Source organism: Ambystoma mexicanum, chromosome 14 (genome assembly GCF_040938575.1).
Source record: "Ambystoma mexicanum isolate Mex_15411 chromosome 14, UKY_AmexF1_1, whole genome shotgun sequence".
Classification (NCBI taxonomy): domain Eukaryota; kingdom Metazoa; phylum Chordata; class Amphibia; order Caudata; family Ambystomatidae; genus Ambystoma; species Ambystoma mexicanum.
In genome coordinates, this window is record NC_090940.1 from 124,092,625 (window position 1) to 124,114,451 (window position 21,827).

The window sequence follows — 21,827 nt, forward strand, 5'->3', positions numbered from 1 at the left end:
TTGTATCCTTTGGAACCTGTAAATAAAAAACATTATATTTCACCTGTTTAACCACGTATGTTCCATGGTTTAAATGTACTACCGTCATGTTCTTTAAACAGGTGCTGACCAACCATTTACCTCTGACCATCTTAGCCTGTGCCATTTCTTCACTCCCCATATTGCTAATAATCACTTCACATCCTTTTGACATACTTGGGTCAGATTTCAAACCACAAATAGCATCTGTGGCATCAGGAACAAACGGTTTACCTGGACACATATAATTTTGTTCTTTAAATTTTACACATGTTTCCAGGTTTGGTATTAAATAAACTTCAGGTTCCCATGACTGAAATGCCACCACTTCTGGAGTCTTAATCTTAATAAATGTGTCCTCTTGCCAAAATCCCACGTTGTGTACCCACTTCGTTTGGTAAATAAGTTCAGGGGCTACATATGGGATGCATAGCAAAAATCTGATCTCTAGTCTTTCCAAGTCCACATATAACAGCATTGCATTACCCATTTCGAATGCAATTTTTACCTGTATTATATCAATTCCCCTCCTGGTCAATCTTTCTATCATTTGACGAATAATATCCTGCGAAACAAAATACAAGGGGATATGTCCTTGAATCAATTGTGAAACTGCCGTTTGAACTTCTCTCATATAATTCGTTAATAGTCTATCAACAGGACTCATTATGTTCAATATTTAATTTAAAGTTCTGTCATGCTTAAGTATTATTTTAGTCGCCCGTTGCATTACATCCGCTTGTTCATTTAGAATGATTGCAGTTTCATTTATGAATCTTACTTGTTCATCCAGTCCCCCTCTAATTCCATCTAATGTTTTTTGTATTATTTCTAGGTCAATACTCAGTTGTTGCGCTTTAGTACTCAGTGTTCCTACCGAAATAGAATTGGCTGTTGATGTTGTGGTAACTATTATGGCTCCAACTATAGACATTACCAATGATATCGCGAGCATCACCGCACCTCTCTTTCCTCTCTTCTTCTTAATGTCTGCTGAATTCACGAATGTTTTTTCCAATTGCATTAATATATCTCTTATTGACTGCTTAGTGTCCTCTTTTCTCATTTCCAGCCACTCTTTAGTCTGTCCAATCTTAATTCCGGTATTGTTCAAGTGTTTTTCAATCAAAACCTCAGGATTCAATGGTATGTATATATTTTGGAAAATCATCCTTCCATCACTCATGATGAATCCTGGTGCCTCTTCCACCGCGATACCAGATGCTGGTCCAGGTTCAATGACAACCTGTGCTTCTGAATTCTTGAAGATCCCTCCAAATATCATCATCATTAACCATATCATCGGTATCATCTTCAAAGCTGATCGCTTTGCAGCCTTGCTCTTCACCCCTCTTTGGGGCTTTCCCGGAATCCGTCCACGTGGGCTCCAGGACTCCAGCGTCTCCCGTGGGCTCTGATCCCGGAACCTCCGACCAAATGTTAATTTTCTAAATCAAATAGAAAATAAACAAATTAAATACATAGCAAAATACTAACTTCACCCTTTTGCCAAAAATAAAACATGCTTGGTAAAAATATTTCGTTTTTTTCTTTTTTTTTTTCTTTTTTTTTCTGAAATTAAACACAAGTCAAAAAGAAAACAAGCACATATAAAACAGCATTCAATATTTAATACATTTTCTCTCTGCACAGCAACCATGAGCTTCCATTATATATATTTATTTATTTATTATATATTTTTACATATATTACAGTGTTTATGTGCCATTATAACAATCAACTTTTTAACTTCTTTGTCACTGCCTCCTGATTGTACCCATTTATTTTCTCTTTTTGTGTTCAAGGGACTTTATCTGTTTCTACATGCTCAAGCTGCCTAATCTCATGTCTGGGATGGCATGGTTTGATTTGATTTACATGGACAAACTGCTCTATTGCCGTTTCACCTTCAGTTTTCAAAATTTTATAAACTACAGGAGAGACCTTATCCATAATTCGAAATGGCCCCTGCCAGGCTGCTAGAAATTTAGAATTTTTCTGTTTACTTTTTCCAAAATGAAACTTGTACACCTGATCCCCTACACTGTATTCCTTTACTGATGTCTTTTTGTCATAATAAGACTTTGCACTGTCAGCAGCTCTTTCCAGATTTCTCTGCACAAAAGCAAATGCATGTTGCAAATGCCTCCTCAGTTCATCAATATATTCATGAACTGTGGATGCACTCACAAGTGTCTGCTCATGTGTTCTGTATAGTAGGTGTTGTGGTAACACCATTTTCCTACCTGTCAAGACCTCATGGGGGCTAACACCTGTTGCTTTGGCAGGAGTTGATCTGATTGCCATCAAAACCAACGGTAAACGTAAATCCCAGCTGGAACCTGCTTCTGCCACAAATTTCTTTAAAATATCCACAACAGACCTATTGCTTCTTTCAACTGTACCTGAAGACGCTGCCCGATATGCGATATGTAGTTTCCTTTTCACACCTAGTATTTGCCATACCTTACTCATTAGAGTACTTGTGAAATGACTTCCTCTGTCTGACTCAATTCTTTGTGGCAACCCAAACCTTGAGAACACATGGTTCACCAGCAATGTGGCTGCTGTTTACGCACTACAATCTGGTGCAGGAATGCATTCAATCCACTTCGACATCAAACATACCACACTCAAAATATAACGGTTTCCCCTGCTCGACCTTTTTAATGGACCTACATAGTCTATTTGCAAATCTGACCATGGGAGAGTTAGGCCTCTTTTCATCAATGGTGCTCTATGCATTGGTGAAGCAGGTTTAAATTGGGCGCATACTAGACATCCTCTAGTATATAATTCCACATCTTGGGACATATGTGGCCAGTAAGCATAATCTTTTAGTATTTCCAATATTTTTTGTGAACCTCTATGGCCTGCAGTTATGGCATCATGTGCATGGTGTAGCATTAGCCCTCTGAATGAAAGGGGTACCACCCACTGTATTTGTCCTGTTATGGACTCTCTAATCATGAGTCCATCCTGTAATCTAATTCGTGTTTTGTTTTTTAATAGCACCCTCAACTCTTTTTTTCCCATACAATCATTTTCTGTTAAAGGATTTTGTTCGGGATCTATCAAATGATTATAATAGATTCCCAAAATTCGATCATTCTTTTGTGCCTCAATCAAATCTTGGTCTGGCGTGTCATGACTCCACTGCACCACCGGTTGATCTACCTCCTTCGGTGCTTTAGAATGTGTGACTGCATCAATTTGTATTTCACCCATTAAATAATCAATAGGTAGCAATTCTCCCATCACAGCCCCAATCTTAGCCAGGTGGTCTGCCTTATCATTTCCCTCCTTATCCTCTCCTGGTGTTTTTAAATGCCCACAAATTTTTCTCCAGTATATTGTTAAATTATTCTCTGACACCAATTTGTCTATGGCTTGTATCATTTTTCCATGTTTAAGTGGCTTTTTGTTGTATGTAACCATGCCTCTTGCTTTCCAACCAGGCAAATACTCCACAAAGCTATTCCGTGCATAGTCAGAATCAGTCACCAGGACAATTTCACTGAACTTTTTATCAACTGCAGTAGCAATTGCTTTATAAATGGCTGCCAATTCCGCCACCTGACTGCTCCTATCTCCAATTCTCATCCCTATACTGGGGACGCCTTCACATTTCAACCAGACATTTCCTATTCCTGCCACTAACTGTTTATTACTGTCATTTTCAATGTGAAAAGCACAACCATCCACATATACAGTTGGCAAATCCTTGCATGTTTTTTCATCAAAAGCTTTGTGTGGTGATTGTTCAAATTCCTGCAAACTAGTTTCCACTTCCATTTCATTTGGTATTTGTTCAGCTGCACAGTCATGTAAGTCAGCTAACCCTTGAGCAATTGGGTTCTTTTTATTTTGTCCATATCTCACTTCTACGGGAAAACCTTGTAATGCCAGCGTCCATGAAGTGATTCTGGATTGCGCTAGATTACCTGATCTAATTCTTTTACTCTCTAAAAATTGCAAAGGTTGTTGATTTGTTTCAATAATCACCTTTTCTCCCTGAACAAAGGGGCGGAAATGTTGTAGCGCCCACACAGTGGTTAATAGGGCCTTTTCACATTCATTAAATTTCATTTCAACTTGGGAAAATGCCTTACTTGCATAGGCAATGGTTTTGTGATTCAAATCGTGTTTTTGTGATAACACTGCTGACATACAATGTTCAGAAAAACCTATTTATATAAAGAAATCCCTGTCCTTTATGGGGTATGCTAAACATGGTGCCTTTACAAGACATTCCTTTAATTTAGCCCTGCATCAGACTGCTCTTTTTCCCATTTCCAGGGAGTATTCAGTTTAAGCAGTTTAGTCAATGGTTGAGTGATTTCTGTATAATTTTCAATGAACATTCTGTTATAGCCTGTCATCCCTAATAAACTTTTTACTCCTTTCACATTTTTAGGATCTTTTAATCTTTGTATGGCCTCTATTTTCTTCTTTTGTGGATTTAGCCCATGTTCAGTCACTTCATGCCCTAGAAAGTTCACTTTTTTCTTGCACCATTGTGCTTTTTGCAAAGATACTTTGGCGCCTGCTTTCTGCAATTGGCCAAGTACATGTCTTATTTCATCAAAATGGTTTTTCAGGCTTTCATTTTTTATCAGGACATCGTCCACATAAACTATTGTTCCTCTTTCCGCTGCATCCGGCATGGCCTTTCTCAAAAATATGCCAAATTCACTCCCACTATTGATGTACCCGAACGGAGCTCTAAGCCAGGCATATTGATTCCTGTCAAATGTAAAGGAAAATAAATGTTGTATCTCCTCTGCCAATGGCACGCACCAATATCCAGAGGTGAGATCTAATGTGGTAAATACATTTGAACCATGTACCTGAGCTAGGCCCTGATCAATGAATGGCAGTGGCCATCTAGATACTGGTACTCTTTTATTTAACTCTCTCAAGTCTGCACACAGCCGCCATTGACCATTTGGCTTTAACACACCTAAAATAGGTGTATTGGATGTGCTATGAATGGGCCTGATGATGCCCTGCGATTCCACATTTTTAATAATCTCTGCCAATGATTCTAAACATGCCAGCGGTAGTCTATACTGGCGTACAAACACTGGATTTCTGCTACACCCTTCTGGTAGTGTGGCCACATGTAAATCAGTTAAACCACAATCATAAGCATCTTTTGCAAATACATCCTTAAACTCCATAAATATCTCCCTCAGATTGTCCCTATCCTCATTGCTTTCACACGCATCCGCTAAGGAGATCTGCTCTTCTACCATTTTGGAAAATTCTGGAAAATCTTCTGGTAAGGGAATCTCGGCGCTTTCCTCTAACTGTGTGGCTGTGTCTTTTTGTAAAGCTGCCACTTTTAAATATTTTGCCATATCAGCTTCCACTTCAATGGGCTGATTTTCTGTTTCATTTTCATTTAAATTAAATATTATGCAATCCTCTTGATGGCAGCACACTGTCTCATTTGAATCAAAAGGATACACAGAATTAATTTTAAATATTCCTTTGGGCTGAGAGTCCAGGTGTTCTGGCAACTCACCCTTGGCATCTACATACTATTCAGGAATATTTCCAATCACCATGTTATTTAAATCTGCCATATAATGTGATTTTTGTATGGCCATTCTTAATGGGGAGTTTTCCTCTAAATGAATATCCTGACCACCTTTATTATTTACCATAATTTTTACAGATCCTTCACCAATGTCTACCAATGGAATGTATTCATAATACAGGCCTTGCTGTTTTATAGATTCATTCAGGCATACAAATGCATCAGAGCCTTTCATCTGCTGTCCATTTTTACATTTCAGTGTTATTGCAAACTGTTTTGTAAATGCAGGAATAATAGTATCTTTCCTCATTTGTAATTCGTTTGCATAAGGAACCAGTTGTGCACAATGATAAGCCCTTCTTTTGTCTTCAAATTAAGGTGCCGGACCACCTAGGCGTGACCATATTTTTTGATTAAGGAAATCTAACACCATACACATTCTGTGCATGATGTCATTGCCCATGTAAAATTCATTTTGTGCTCCACTCACTATCCATACATTATGGTAAATTGTTTTCTGCCCAATGCTAATTTTAAGCATGCATCTGCCTGCAATTCGGTTTTCAAAGTCTGGACTGTCCAACCCAGAAACATATTGGTTTTTAATCCTAAATCTCGGGATTTCTTCCGTCTCCATTATTTTTTGCAACAATTTCTCATTAATGAAACTCCTTTCATGTCCAAGCGCTAAAGTGGCTTTTATTGTTTTAAAATAGTCATTTATACCAACATGAACCCATGGTTGCTCATCTTCCATGTGTATTTCTGCCAGAGTGGTAATGTGTTTTTCTGAATCTGTTTTAGGAGCGATATTCTGTTTGCATGTTTTCTCTTTTAAATAAAAACGTAATGTGTGCTCATCTATGGCATTCTGCCAATTTTTCCTTGGGTCCAAGTATATTTGTACAGGTAGTTTTTCATTGTCGCTCTGCATTTTGTCTTGACACATTAATATAACAGTGACACTAGGTATGCAGCTATTCTGGAGATATACCTCCACAGCATCATTTGTTTTGGCAACGGTGTGACATTCATTTATATTGCTGTTTTGTGATTTTAGTTTCTTAGGCCTCAATGTTTTTTTGGTTACGGACCACAGCACTCCATTCACTCCATCTATGAGAGGAGACAATCTTTTCAGGCAGTCTGTCCCCATCAGAAATGGAATTTCACAAATAGATGTGATCAATACCTCTTGTTTCATTCTGTGCTTTCCTATTTTTATGTCAACCTCAGTTACACCTATGATGGGCACCTCCTCCCCATTAAAGTTATGCACTGGGCCTTGATTTTCCTTCACTGTGATCTGACTCTGTGGGGGTCTCCCTTCATTGATACTCTTTACCAGCTCCTTGGACATAATTGTGGCCTGTGCGCCAGTGTCAATCATAGCAAAGGTGTGGCATTTTTCTTCTACAGTGATGGGTGCATAATATCTGTCCTCAACTTCCTCTAATACACATAACAAATGTGAATTCTTACTGATTTCAGGGCTCACCTTTCTCAGGTCTGTTTCACTTTTGGCTAAACACATTGGTAAATGGAAAGACATTTTTCCCTCCTTTTTACCCATTTCTGCGCGAGAGACTTTATTCATTTCTCCATGATCAGAGGTTTTTTGGAGTGTGGCCACTGTTCGCCCATCCATCTGGGTAACATCAGAGACCACATTACAACCTTCCAACTGAACATGTGTAACAACATCATTCAGCAATTTGTCATTTTTTAATTCTGTGCATTTGTGATCATTTAGTGTGATACCAGCCCTTTCAGCCTCTTCAAAAATATGTGGCTCAAAGAATTCTTCAGGTGATTGACTTGTACCCTCCTTGTGGGTATTTCCTTTTTCTGTCTGTGTTTGGTCATTGTTTTGCTTGCCCAGGGAAGGATCTATAGCATCCCCACTTACTCCCTGTCCACTGGTATTCCCCATGCATGAGTCATTTTTCTTAAATCTGTCCCTTTGTTCTTTTGGAATTCCTAATGTTTCTTTTTCATTTGTACAAATCTTTACTGTTTTATTTAGCTCTAGGTTAAATCGTACCTCTTTTTTAGAAGTATTTGCACTTTCTGTCACAAGTTCATTTACTGGCACTTTCACATTTAATCCATTAGGCATCTCAGAGTCGTTATGCAAAATTATATCAGAGCAATCTGTCATTTTGGCACTGCAGTTATCATAAGTACTTAGTCACTTTTCGGAAGCCCCCCGGTCATTGCTATGGCCATCAGCCCCCTCTTTGGAAGGTTGTTTTTGCGCTGTATGGAGCTTTCCTATTTGCTCAGCTAACATTTTCACTTGGTCCTCAAAGCACTGGAACCTTTCCATCTCTCTAGGATCCTCTTTCTGTGGCCTAGGTCTATATTGGTTGTTTTCCCCCTGATTGGATCTATTCTGATACCTCTCAGGTGATTGATGTCGGTTGGGATGGTTTCTGAATTCTTGATTCATTTGTGGAGGGGAGCGGGTTGCACCCATCCTTTGATTATAGTCCCCTGGTGGGGAATCATTGTACTGACGTGGATTGTAGTTCACGTTTTGCCTTATGTCCTGTCTCTCAGATTGTGGGTACTGGCCCCTAGGTTGATTTCCATTATCAGTAAATCGATCCACATATCGGGGCCTATCCTGATTACCCTATATCATGGTGTTGGGATCAAATCTGCTCTGTGTCCCCAATGACTGGTAGGGACCATCATTTCTTTGATCTTGATTTTGTCTCTGGTTATTGTTCATACCTGCCATATCAGGCCGATATCCTACCCGGGGTCTGTCCACTAAATACCTAGGGCTGATGTAGCTCTCTCTATTACTCGGATCATGTGATTGGAACATTGATACAGGAAATGGCGATCTTTGTTGATTACCCCTTTGTTCAGGTGTCACATTATTTTTACCTTGGCTTTGAGCAGACTCAAGGGATATTTTGGCTGACCTGATTTCCATTACTGTGGCTGAGGGTTCTTTAGATTTAGGTCTAGTATCTTTCATTTTATCACTTTCTCTACCCTGACAATAGAGTACCTCATATAGTTTTGTGCTTTGATGTACAATCCATTCAAGGGACATGTCACGGTCAAATTCACGGACCAATTGGGATATGATGTCTTTCTGTAGCCCATAGAAGTATGCAGTTTTAAACTCATTAGAATTTGAGTCAAAAGATACATCAAAGGGAGAAAATGCTCTTTTTAAGTCTTGTAAAAATTGGCGAGGGGATGTATTAGGTCCAGCAGTAATTGTGTAAGCGACTTTCTTTGCCTCCTGCAATGACTGAAAAGGAGAAAAATGACGCCTAATTTCTTTTTCAAACTCCAACCAGGTCATATTCTGCTGTTCATTTAATCCCCTTATGATGCTCTCCGTCGGGGCATCTAAAGTTAAATGAAAATATTGTCTGTACTGTTCCTTAGGTATCTGGAGTGCTTTAAAAATGTCATGCACCGCTTCTAAGTGATCCTCAATGCAGCATTCACCTCCCTTTTTAAATGGTTTGATCAGGGCTTTAATGGATTTCATTATTTTTATGGGGCTACTTGTTGCAATGCATGGAATTGCACTATTTTGTGATTCAATCCTGTGTTCGGGTGTATGAGATTGGTGGCTGCCCCCAATGGGAGTATCAAATCCCCCAAGGGCGCTGCAATCAAGTTCAGTCACCGGCCCAGTCACTGGAGCACTAGCTCTTTGGGCAGAGCTAGAATTCACCTCCACTCCATTGAATGTGGTACCCTGCCGCCTCTCCTGGGACCTGGGAATGCACATTTGCTGTTCTAAGTCCTTACACTTTTTAAGGAGTCTGTTTGCTTCATTTTGCAAATAGTTGTTTTCATCACTCATCTTATTAATCACCTCCTGCTTGTCGCACATTTGCATTTGGCATTCATTGAACTCTTTATTTCTCTTGTCTCTTTCTTGAATCATTTTAATAATTTCTTGTTCTGCACTCTGGAGATCACATTCTTTTTCACAATGTTCTTTTTGTAAAATCTGCATTTCTGAAACAACCTCATCTTTATCCTGTCTAATGTGGTCCACTAAGGATTTTAAGTGTACCAATTCTTGCTCACTATCCTCAAATTGTTTCTTGCTTTTGGATAACTGAGCATCAAAGTCTCTGCATTTTAATTGCATGTCTTTTTGGCATACATCCAATTCTGCTCTTAACATTCCCTGATTTTTACTTGCCCCATCTAATTCAGTCTTTAACCTGTTAATTAGCTGAGTATCATTCTCCTGCATTTGCAGGGACTTATTCAAAATAAACCATATTTTGCCGCATAGCCGTATTAAACAGTCTTTCTCTGCACTTTTATCGGCTGCATTCAATAATCTTGTAAGGCAGACCTGAATTATGCTGCCTTCTGCAAAAATATTGTCTAGTTTTTCTTTCTGCACCTCACCTTGAATGCGTTCACTCCATTCTAACGTGCTATTCGACGACCAAGCCCCATGTGCAAACAACTTTGCCTCTAAATATTGCACTAGGTCTGAGAATGTGGTTTCCCTTTGTGACATTCTGAAATTCGTTTTTAGTGGCACACTGCTATTATAAAATGGGTTCCCTTTAATGTGCAAATGGCAGTGTGAGACACGCTTGCTACGCCCAGTAGGTACTCTATGATCACTTTCCCGGCCTGCAACGCACCATAAATATGTAGGGTATTTTGTGGAGATTTGGGGCCTGACAGTATTTTTTTACCGCTGAAAAATAACTTAGCAACAATCACTCCTTGTATTCAGATTGGGCCATGTACAACAATAATACAGTGGACATGCATTATTTCAGCACACAGACATGCGTATTTGGTATGCGTGGTTGGTATGCGTGGTTGGTGGTATTTTGGTGAGCATAATTCACTTGTTTTATTTGTGGCCCCAATATCCAGAACCCCTTATTTTTGTTTAGATTTTTTTCGTGTAATCACTAGAGAGACCTCAGGCTTGCATTTCAGGAACACCACATTTTCATTTTTAGTGTGCCACCATGGGCAATTTCTCTCTGTCTTATCTACAGCAGCAAGCTATCATGTGGTATTTTCACTATCTTATGTACGGTAGTGAACTATGTCCCGGGCCTCCCTTTTTGCCGACTCATAGACCTCCGACAAACTACAACACACACAGTTAGTTATAATTGCTCATACTGAATTACATTGTGCACACGGCTGAAGCCAAATTTGATGTTTAGCTACCTTGAAAATGACAATTGCACTGTCTAAACATCTCCCCACATCATCAGCACTGTATTGGTAAATATAAAACACACCATCCGTCTGCTTTCAAATATTTTTGTGTATTGTAAAAGTTGCATTTAAACACGATCTCACTCTTTACAGAAATAAATAAAATAGCACAGTAACAGCATTGTCTTTGATACACTGAAAAGAGAGTGGCGGAGACAAGAACTCAATTTGCAACATTAAACATGTGAGTAAAGCACAGGAATCTCTTTTTCTAACTGACCGAATATTCTCGTACACACTCAGCCCCCACACTTCTGTAATTACCTTATCTGTTCAGCATGAGTTTTCTTCAGCTGTTCTCTTTCTGAATTTGGCTCCCTTGAAGATTAACCCCAGTGAAAACAAGCGTCTTCCGTTCTCAAACCGTGGTTATTGCCTGGAATTCTCAGCTTTTGCAGCAGGAATGCTTCAGCCAGGAAACAGGTCCTTCTCCCAGCTCTGCCAAATCTCGATTGTTCTCCCCCTCTCCTCAAGCTCCCCCAGCAAAACTCTAATCACTGCCTCTAGCATGATACTTGCTATGACGCTGCTCCAATCAGAATCAATCATGCCATCTCCTCCCTCACTACACAATGGCTCATTTCTACAGTAACCATTTGTAACCAACTGATTTCCTGTTCCTTCGAGCCCTTTGCTTCCTGTAGTTATGTGGACAGAGCAGCAGAGAAAAAGAAAAAAAATGAATGTGCGTTTAAATGTTCACTTTCAGAGTAGGCCTAATTCTGCAGTGGAGACACATTTTTATTAGTGGGTTATGTTAAATGCAGTTTTATTAGTCAGGTTAGTTATTAATAAGGTTAGTTATTAATTTTCAAATGTGTCTCTTGCACCATAGGCATTTCAGGTGAAAAATAGTGTGCATTTTTGAATGTGCACGTGTGCTTTTAACTGTAAAAATAGATTTGCATCTTATATGTTAAAATCGTTTTTGACTGAATAGCCTGTCTTTACTTATATGTCCATGTTAATCTGGCAACACATATAGCAATGCACCACACCCATGTGGTGGTGCTGCATCAAAAAAATTGCTACCTGTGCAGTAGTGCTGTACTCTGTGCTGTAACACGCCAAATATCCTTACAGGCAATAGTGCCAAGAGGCTGCTCTGGTGGTGAACCTCCGCTCGACAAATACACCTGTTATATTACTGTTACCCAAGCTCTCTTCCTTTGTAAATGTGCACAATAATTCATTTACATACACCTGCCATCATTTCTTGATGTAACTTTTACTGAGGAAATCACCTGCCACCAGGTTGTTCTCTTCCTCTTCCCGCCCCCACAAACATCTCAGTTTCTCCTTTACCTGTTTGCTTCACTTTTCCTCTCTTCCTTGCGGTTCACTCTTAGCACCACTTATTCCCTCTTTCTTCATTCACAGGGTTTCTCACCCCCATTTCCCCTTTTCTCAGTTATTCCTTCTCCCCACATCTGCCCTACCAATGTCCCTTCACATCTCTCCTCCCTCCAGCCTCACATGTGCACTCTTTGTTCTCCTTGCCTGCTTTCAGGTTTCCCTTTCACCCCCCCGTTCATTTCCTCTCTTTCTCTCCACCCTTCCAGTTGGCTAAATGTTATCAACTACTGTACAGGCCCGTTTACACAGGAAAAAGTACAGGTTTTTATTAACACATTAGGAGCACTATACATTCTAACCCTACAGCCCCCTCTAGGGGTGACAGCAGGCAAAGCTATGCAAACTGGACCACTGTAACAGGCGAAGCTTTGCAAACTGGACCACTGCATATCCTAAGGCAACAGCTCCCTCTAGTGGAGCATTCTGTGCTTTCTGGCAGACTCTACTGCGCATGATGGCATTGGAAAAACATACATCTGGCCCTTTATTATAAGTAGATTTCGTGGTTCCTATTCTCAGTTCAATAGTTTTCTCTGCTAGTGTATACTTTTGATTTCACTTGCATCTTCCTTACACACTCACAGGCCCCTGATTCCATCCATCCATTTCTATCCACATAGCCCTATACCACAACACACCATAGAAAGGACACCCCGATTCTTCTACCGCCTTTGTTATTTTATGCCTACATGCCAGCTATGATGATTTCCTTAAATGGTCCTTTAACACAGGACAAACTATCACGTTTCCTTGGTATCCCTATGTATTATCCCCACCAAAAATGTCGCCGTACCTATGGTGGTTTGTCTCGCCATAGGTGATATTTTTGAAGGGGGTGATTTGTGGGAGCTGGGGTTACGGGTTGTCCCCCCACATTTAAACATAATGCGGGAGTTGCGGGGGGTGTCCCCCGCAGGTTCCATGGCTCAATATCACAATATTTTTGCGGGGATATTAATACATGGAACCGTTTCTTTTTATTCACTTAAACCTTTTTACTTTTCACTTCTACTTTTCACACTGGATTTCTGTTTGCTCTCTACCCATGGCCACGTGTTATCATCACCTGTGCGCTTGCTGCCCTCTCGCCCTCTCTGACTTGTTTCACGCTCGTTACATTCATTTCCCTAGCCTCTAGGTGTATCGTCCATCTCACTGGGCACATAGGCCCTCGTTCCGAATATGGCGGTGGTTTGGCAGAATTACCAGTGACCTACCGCCAAATGGAGATGTATGTAAATACCTTTGCTTCACTTCTCTGCCTTTCTGAGTTCCCTTTTATTATTTTCCGATCTCTCCATTTGACTCTCGTTGAGCTCCAATAATCTATTGGTACCACATATTTATAAGCTGAGTCCTGTGCGAAATGTCTTCTAACGGGCTGAAGGGTGGGCATGCAAACTTTATACGCCAGAAAGGGAATGGAAGGAAATCACTTGTTTCTGTGATCTTTGTTCAACCTGCAGCCCCATGTTAAAATCCGTGCAAGGCAAATCTCAGTAAGTCCTTCTTCCGAGGATGGCATATTGAGTAATAACATGTAGTGCTTAGAAGCAAGGGAAGTACTATATTAAACGTGCTTCTCTTATGTTCATTGTTGTGCATGTATGATACTGTGTGCACCAATGGCTAACACTAGTCACTTGCTTTTTCCAGTGGTCCTGGAGAGCAGTGCCAAATACAAGGAATATATTTTTTGTCAAAATGATGTGTGTGCCTAGTGTCCTTTCTCATTTATATATTTATATATGCTTGTTAACGTTAACAGTACATAACATTATCGAAACGAAGTCATTCTCGTGATTTCACTGGGCTGTCCATATTCTAAAGTTGTAAAGTGTGCATGTCTCACAAACTTTGCATAAATGAAGAAGAGTTATAACATTTACTATTTTTGCTGGTGTGTGTTTTTATACATGACACAGCTTCATTTGAGCTCCGCCGGGTCCCAGGCAGCATGCATGCATGTTTGGTTTTTGATTTCCTTGTGTGGACAGCCAGTGCTCAGTCTGGTTTGGTGGTGATCCTCCCCAAAGATCATGCTACATGTGGGGAATTCAGGTGTGTGTATGACTGCTGCTGCAAAGTGGGGACTGGTTATGGAGGATGGAAGTCAGGAACCAAGGATACCGGGGATGTGTAAGGAGGACCAAGGGTGGTTATGGTTTGCACTGAAGGTGGGTGGGATGCTTGGGACGGTGATAGCAGACATTAGAGTGGTCAGGGACACTGGAGGTGTTTTGGGAGCATACTATAAGGCAGGGGCTGCTGGGGACTTTGAAGCAAAGGTTATGTCCGCAGACTGACCTACTGGGGAACATGGATTTTATCGGCCCAAGACTGTTGCACATTTTTGGTGTTTTGCTGTTTTGAACTGCAACCATAATGTCGAATACTGAGTGAAACCTCAAAACATCTTTGGAGGAATTCTTTCCTCAGCTGCTTATGTGAAGGGTGGCCCTTTGATAAGGGAATAGACGCTGTGCTTTTTGAAATAATACGACTATTTGGGTAATCTATCTCAGAAAGTGAGGTCTGCTAATCAGACCCCCCTTTCATAATGCTCCATTCCAACAAAATAGAACACAGATGTGCCCTGCTGCATCAGTCTCCTGATCTGCAGTACCTGTCACCCTGTGGCACAAGGCAGGACCAGAGGTCATATGTGCCCTGTTTGAAAGCTGCTGGGGCAAAAGGTCACTGAAAACAGAGTTTGCATTAACTCCTGCCTCTCTATTATAAAACCATAATGATTGTAGGACTATCTATTTGCTTGCAGGGTAATCCTAAAGACTAAGCCATACCTGGTTTCATATGTATTTCATCCCTGTGAGCTCAGGCCACATTTGGAAAGACTTTGAGGATTATAGACATAGGGTAGGAAGGCTGCTTCTTTTGATCCCTGGGGAGGTGGGTAAAACCTTTTCTACAGTCCAGGAAGCTTTGAGCAGTACAGATCCTGGGAATCAAGCTTCAAAGAGTCACACCCAGAATGGAGCGTAGCCTCACACTAGGATGTTACCTAGCAGAGGATCTTTGAAGTTGCAGGTTTGGGAAGTGGGCATGGTAAAGTAGGCAGATGGGACATGGAAGGGTTTTGCCATCTTGATTTTATTTTGGGTTCTCTATTTCTTGTTTCCTCCATTCCTTGCAGAATCAAGTACTCTGGGTATCTTGCAAAACGGCAAGGCTCACTTGTCCTATAGACAGCGATTGGAACCCATACCGCAAGCATGCTTTTGTCCAATCCCTGGTGCCTTTTTGCCTTTATAAGTAAGGGATCTTCCACTCCTTATTAGACTAATTGTGGACTATCAATAAGAAGAGTAGAAATGTTTCACCCAGTATCAGTGTCACCGGCACATGTTGGGTACATTACGCAGATGAAACGGTACTCCTGGACGGGACTGCGTTGGGTCTACAGAGCACCATAGGTGCCTCATTCAAGCACGCTACTGATAACCAACTAACAATACATCCAAATTAGACTAAGATCATGCAGATCTATGGACAGAGGAGTTGGCCTACAGCTGGTATATGGGGATGTGGAGTTTAATATTGTAGACCAATATGTGTATCTAGACCGCCAATGTGTGAGTATTCCTACCGTAACACACTACAGGACCCATGATTTCCTCAAAGCTACTCGTAAGTGGCTAGTGATTAAAAACTTCATAACTAATGTAGGAAGTGGCTCTATTGAAGGCTACTTGGAGATGTAGAAGAAGGCCATCATCCTAAGCATTCTTTAATTTAGTTCAGTTTAGTTTGTTTATTTATAAAGCGCGTCCGAACCCTCAGGTAGCTGGGCGCATAATCATGTGCACAGCAGAGTTACATATCGTTGCACGAACATCATAATACAACAGACAGAGCATACATTAGTCCAGGCTCTGAATGTTTACATACAAGAGTAGACTATTCCGAGAAGAGTATGTACAGAGAATAGGCACAAAATAGTTACAGTGGCGAGTGAGGACCGGGTTACAGGTTGGTCCTGAATAGGCTGTAGATAGAGTAAACATTACTACCGATAGAGAGTGGCGGCTGGCCGGTCGTGTCGGTGAGAGTCTAGATGTTTAGGCTAGTAGCCATGATTTTACCATGGCTCTGAATGGCCAGAACGCGGTTTCCGATCTAATTGTAGGAGGGAGGGTGTTCCAACATTGAGCTGCGAGCACTGGGAAACTGGAGCCTCCTGCTGTTTTTAGGTTATAGTTAGGGATCTTTAGTTGGCGCAGGTAAGGAGTTCTGGTGGGTCTAATGGGGCAGTGTCTAGAGAATTTGTCTGAAAGGTAACGTGGGGCAGTACGTGACAGGCACTTGTGGGTGATGACCAGGGTTCTTAGCTTAATTCTGTCGCGGATCGGGAGCCAGTGGAATTCTTTGCTAACCCTGGATATGTGCGCCTTGCATGGGAGGTTGAGGGCACATCTTAGTGCATTATTTTGCAGGATCTGGAGCCTGTTCAATTTTTTTGTGGTAGTGCCTAAGTAGAGTGTGTTGCAATACTCTAATTTAGACAATATCAGCGCTCTAGATAGGGTGAGGCAACTAGAGGAGGAGAGAAAAGGCCTGCAGGCATTGATCAATTTATTGGTGTATGAGGTAGCTGAGATGGTAGAATTTATTTGTTTCTTTAGTGACAAGGTAGAATCGAGGTATACACCTAGTGTTTTGACCTCTTTGGATACTTTTATGATGTTGCCATCAATGGTAAAGGATTGGTACCTTTGGTCCAGTTTGTTGAGGCGAGCCTGGGAGCCTACGATAAGAAATTCTGTTTTATCGTCGTTTAGGCAAAGACTGTGTGTAGCCATCCAGGCTTGGATTTCTAAGTAGATATCATTAAGCTTTGCAACATCTTCTTCATAGCTACCAGTGAGCGTGATGAGGACCTGGGTGTCGTCTGCATAATTGGTGTAGCTGACACCCAGATCGTCAAGACGGTCAAATAGGAGCTTCGTGAAGATGTTGTAAAGTGTGGGAGAAATGCAAGAGCCTTGGGGCACTCCACATGTGATTGGGATAGGGTCCGCAGCCGCAGTGGGGGAGAAGACTCTAGTTGACCTGTCAGACAGAAATGACTGGATCCACTTAGTGGCATTCTGAGAGAATGCAGCAGCCGAGGAGAGGTGTTGAGTGAGGATCTGGTGGTCAACCAAAACAAAGGCAGCAGAGAGATCCAACAAGAGCAAGATAGCCAGTTTGCCCATGTCTTTGGTGTCATCCATTTGGATTTTTAGATCCAAGAGGGCAGTTTCAGTCCTGTGCCTTTACAGGCTTGAGACACATACATGCAAGCAGGTCATACGGCTTAAAATCATTGAAGGCAAGCTGCTACGTTCACTACTTGGCCTTCCCCTATCAGTGCCTGTTGAAGCCCTTTGGCTAGAATTAGGGGTTACTTCCTTGACAACCCAGTGGACGATAGCAAACTACTGGCAAAAATATCACAGGCTAATTTTATTACCAGCTCTATTTTCGCATTGTTCTCAGAGCACCCGCGTCGCAGGAATAGCAATACTGCTCACGTGAATTATTTGGTGAACACAGTGCAAAATCACTTGGAGGATAGTGGCATACAATATTATGAAATGATGGATTTAGGCAATTTTTATCATAAACTAAAAGTTAAATCTTTAGACTGACATTGCATGGCCTCGATTGAAAGTCTATCGACAAAACGACGTTATGTTGAATAGATAACACAAGGTTTTTGCCCAATGGAATCTTGTTTATTATCTAACAGAAATCTGCAGTAATGCTCTAAGGCATTATTATATCTATTCCTCAATTGGCTACTGGTCCTAGAGTTTACCATGGCGTGGACTACTATTCCCCATGAGCAATGAATGTGCCATTTCTGGAAGTGTTCATAGTTGACATATATTAACGGCATGTATTTGCTTTAATGAACTGTACATAAAGGGTTATGGCAATTTTTGCTTCAAAGCTAAGAATATGTACTGAGCAATTGTAGGCAACAATCTTTTCAGCAGAATCGCTGGTCGTAGTGGCCCTGCATGTATGAGAGCAGATTCTTTCTAAACTCACAACAGTGCACATACCTGAAGTAAGATTGTAAAAGTCAACTTTTATAAGTCATTGGTATGGTGTTTTTTCTTTGCAATTTTGTGATGATTTCTTTTTTATGAGATATATATATATGTATATATATTTATTTTTTTATTTTTATTTGGTTGGTTGATAGAATCAACCTTTCAAATATAAATACAATTCAAATACAATTCAAAGAAAAAAACATTATTAAACACATATTTACACTAAACATTTAAATCAACAGATAATTTCATTTACAACTTACAATGACTTATATCAAGATTACTTCCCCGGTAGTACAATTAATTATATTTGATTAAGCTACTTTGGTAACTTGGGAAACAGGGATTCCAGATATTGAGCTATTGCAACTCGGACAGCTAATGTCATACTGGTGAAAATACAATACCAAATTTGATCTGGCTCCAAATAACATATGTTACGATGATATATACAATGAGCAATGCTTGTTTCATTTGTACTTATATTTTTTTGCTTCTTGTCATGTTTACATTTTTTATATGAAAGTTACTAGATGTGTTAACCACATGCATTACACGAAGAAGAAAAAAAAGATCTTTGGACACTGCAGGGAGAGCAGTCCTTTCCAAGGCCCTTTGCCAGAAGTAAAGAGAGGTGTTCCAAGCCAGAGGGAAGCTCTGTCAATTAACCAACCCAAGGGAATATTGGGGTGACTGCTGTTGGATCAAGACCTGAACTGTCTGCCAGCTGTGCCAATATTCCGGCTCCTCAATGGAGGGGAATTACTTCTAAAGGTGCCAGCAAGCCTCCCATGACTGGGAGAGACGAGGGAAAGAACCTATCTTGTCTGCGAACCCCTATATTGGTACTTGCAGCACCAGAGAAGCCAAAGCAGCTGGATTATTGTGTTCCACTATTTTGAATTGTCCTCAAGCTTGAGTCAATCGCATTCAAACAAATTTTAATCATTCAAGACCTGTGTCGCTGACATTGCCACTCTCTTCGAACCTCCAACTGCTGTTTTACTGCATTGAACCATTTTGCCACTCGATAGTGCCACCATAGCATGGCCTCTGCTCCAGCTAGAACAAGAAGCTCACTGCTGTGGAAATCTTTGAATCACTGTGGCCCTCATTACGACCCTGGCGGAAAGGGGTTTACGCCGGCGTAAAGCATGGCGTACCTTTCCGCCTGAGTACGAGTTCCCGTAGCGCCATGGTGATTTTTACGCCTGCTTTTTGCAGGCGGAAAAATCCATGGCGCTACGGGACTTGTTGTTAATTACGCCACCGTAATTTACGGTGGCGTAATTAACGCCTTCCCCACTCCCATTATACCCTATAGGGCAAAAATGGGAATGGGGAAGGGTAAATGGGGATTGGGGACTTACCGCCCCGCCAAGGTCGGAATGGGGCGGTAAGTCCACCAACCACCATGGCGGAGTTGGCAGCTTAGCGCCATGGACCATGGTGCAAATTGCACCATGGATCTCCGCCGGGGTCGTAATGAGGGCCTGTGTCTTCAACCAGCACTTTGGACCACCAGGATCTTCTCATCAAACTGACCGGACCTGGAAGCATCGTTTGATCCAAACGACTAAAACCAGCGGTACCCATCACATCCAATAGGCTTGACTATTGAACCTTACCTGACAGATTCTTCAAACTGAACATTCTGTTGCTGCATCGAACTGCACGGAGCTTCTCATCAAATACTACTCGAGGCCGACTCATTTCCTGGATCACAACGACTTACTGCATTCAAATGAGGCTCGACCCACCAGTACAATGCTGGGAAACCCAGTTCGATGCTGCCAAACCACAAAGCAATAATAAGATACTTATGAGAGCCCAAACCCCCCTGCTGCACCTTTGGATCACTAGTGACTCAAACGCCACCCTTTGCACCTTTTTCAAAGTGACATTGTTGCAATTTCTTACTCTTCTTCCCTTCTACAGAACCCAGACTGTCTTCATCTTCAGGTTTTCCATCCTCTTTGTTCTTTCCAAAGGGGTAGGTTTTTGCTAGTGTTTTTAAAGTCAATCATTTTGATATTGGTGTGTTTAATTAAAGTATATATTTTTTGGAACCATTATTGGACATTCCTTTATTTTGGAGACGTTTACTATTGATGTTTGAGTTGCTACTGTTATCACATTCACACCCCTCTTAAGAGTATGGCCTCCTCTCGGCCCACATTACCACAGATGGTGAAGGGTGCATATCACTTGACTGTGGCTGTTGCACCTTTATGATCGGGTTCACTCTTGGTTAGTAGCAGTCTGAGGGCTGAGTAGGCAGTTCTGGCACTACTCATCCTTGTACTCCTCCTGAGCAATAGTCATTTCATCACAACTTAGGCAGCAGGAGCCCGTAGTAAGGTGCTGATGTCTTCTGAGTTCATGTCTGTAGCACTGCTGCATCTCATCTTGTGCATTATTACATATAACCGAGCATCCAATACTTTCTGAATGCTTGCTTGGAGATTAGGGTTCGTAAAACAGTACTTAAACTTTAGTTTTGTAATCTCTAGGATTGGTTGCTATATTTGTGCTGCAGATTTCCTACATTAATATTGGTGTTGCCTTAGGGTTCTTTGTAATTCCTTGGAGCCCACTCTACTGAGCCCTTCTATCAATCTGTTGGCTGGTGCTGGCTATTGCTGCCTGATGGCCCTGTTTGGCTGTGCTAGTTAATGTTGTTTAATCGGGCAGCTTGTATTGGGTCTGTGCAGTGGTGGTGGGATGTTTGGGGTTTTCAGCCTTTGGTATGTAGGTCTGTCCTGTGGCGGAGCCAAAATTTGGTGCCGGGGGGGGGCAGAGTGCTGCTCAAGCTTGTGCTGCCACACCCCGCGCGATGCGCCGGTTGGGTCAGAGAGGGTGCGGGCTGGGGATCACTACTGTTAGGCGGAAACCTGTGCAGTTCCCTCTGGGACCACTGCAAAAGATTAAGAACTACAGGCGTTGGCGGTGAACCCACTTGGTAGCAGTCTGTACCACACAGATTCACTTGGTAGCTGTGGCTGAGCAGTCAGACTTCTCTCAAGAAAAGTTGAGCAGTATGTGGAGTATACAAAATAGGGCAATTCTTCACAGCAAGACAAGCAAACACCCAATGAGGCTTAGTGTAAAGATATTAAGGTATTTATTTATAACAGAACATCTATGAAAAACACTAAGGCAAATCACGGCAAACAAATCAAACACAATTACTCTACGAAGTAGAAAACGATCAATCCCCCTAGCAAAATATCGACAACTCTAGGTTCTACCGGTACCACTTATTTTCAGACAGAGGTGTATACCTCAACCTAGATGACACTCGAATATTAGTTAGGACGGGAGAGAAAAAGATAGGCAGGTTATGAAATCAACACAGTTCGATCCTAGCGGATAAAATGCAAGGCAGGAAGGCAAGAATCACAATAGATCATAAAGTTCGGAGGCCAGGCCCACTCGGAGAGAGGCAAGGCGCGATGTCCCAAAAAGTCTCTAGCGGAGATGCATTCAAGTCTTTGTAGCAAATTGTTATCGGCAGATTGAACCAGTTCAGAACAAAGAATGAGAAAAGCTTGGAGGCGACCCAACGGGACGGAGAGGATTAAGACACCTCACTC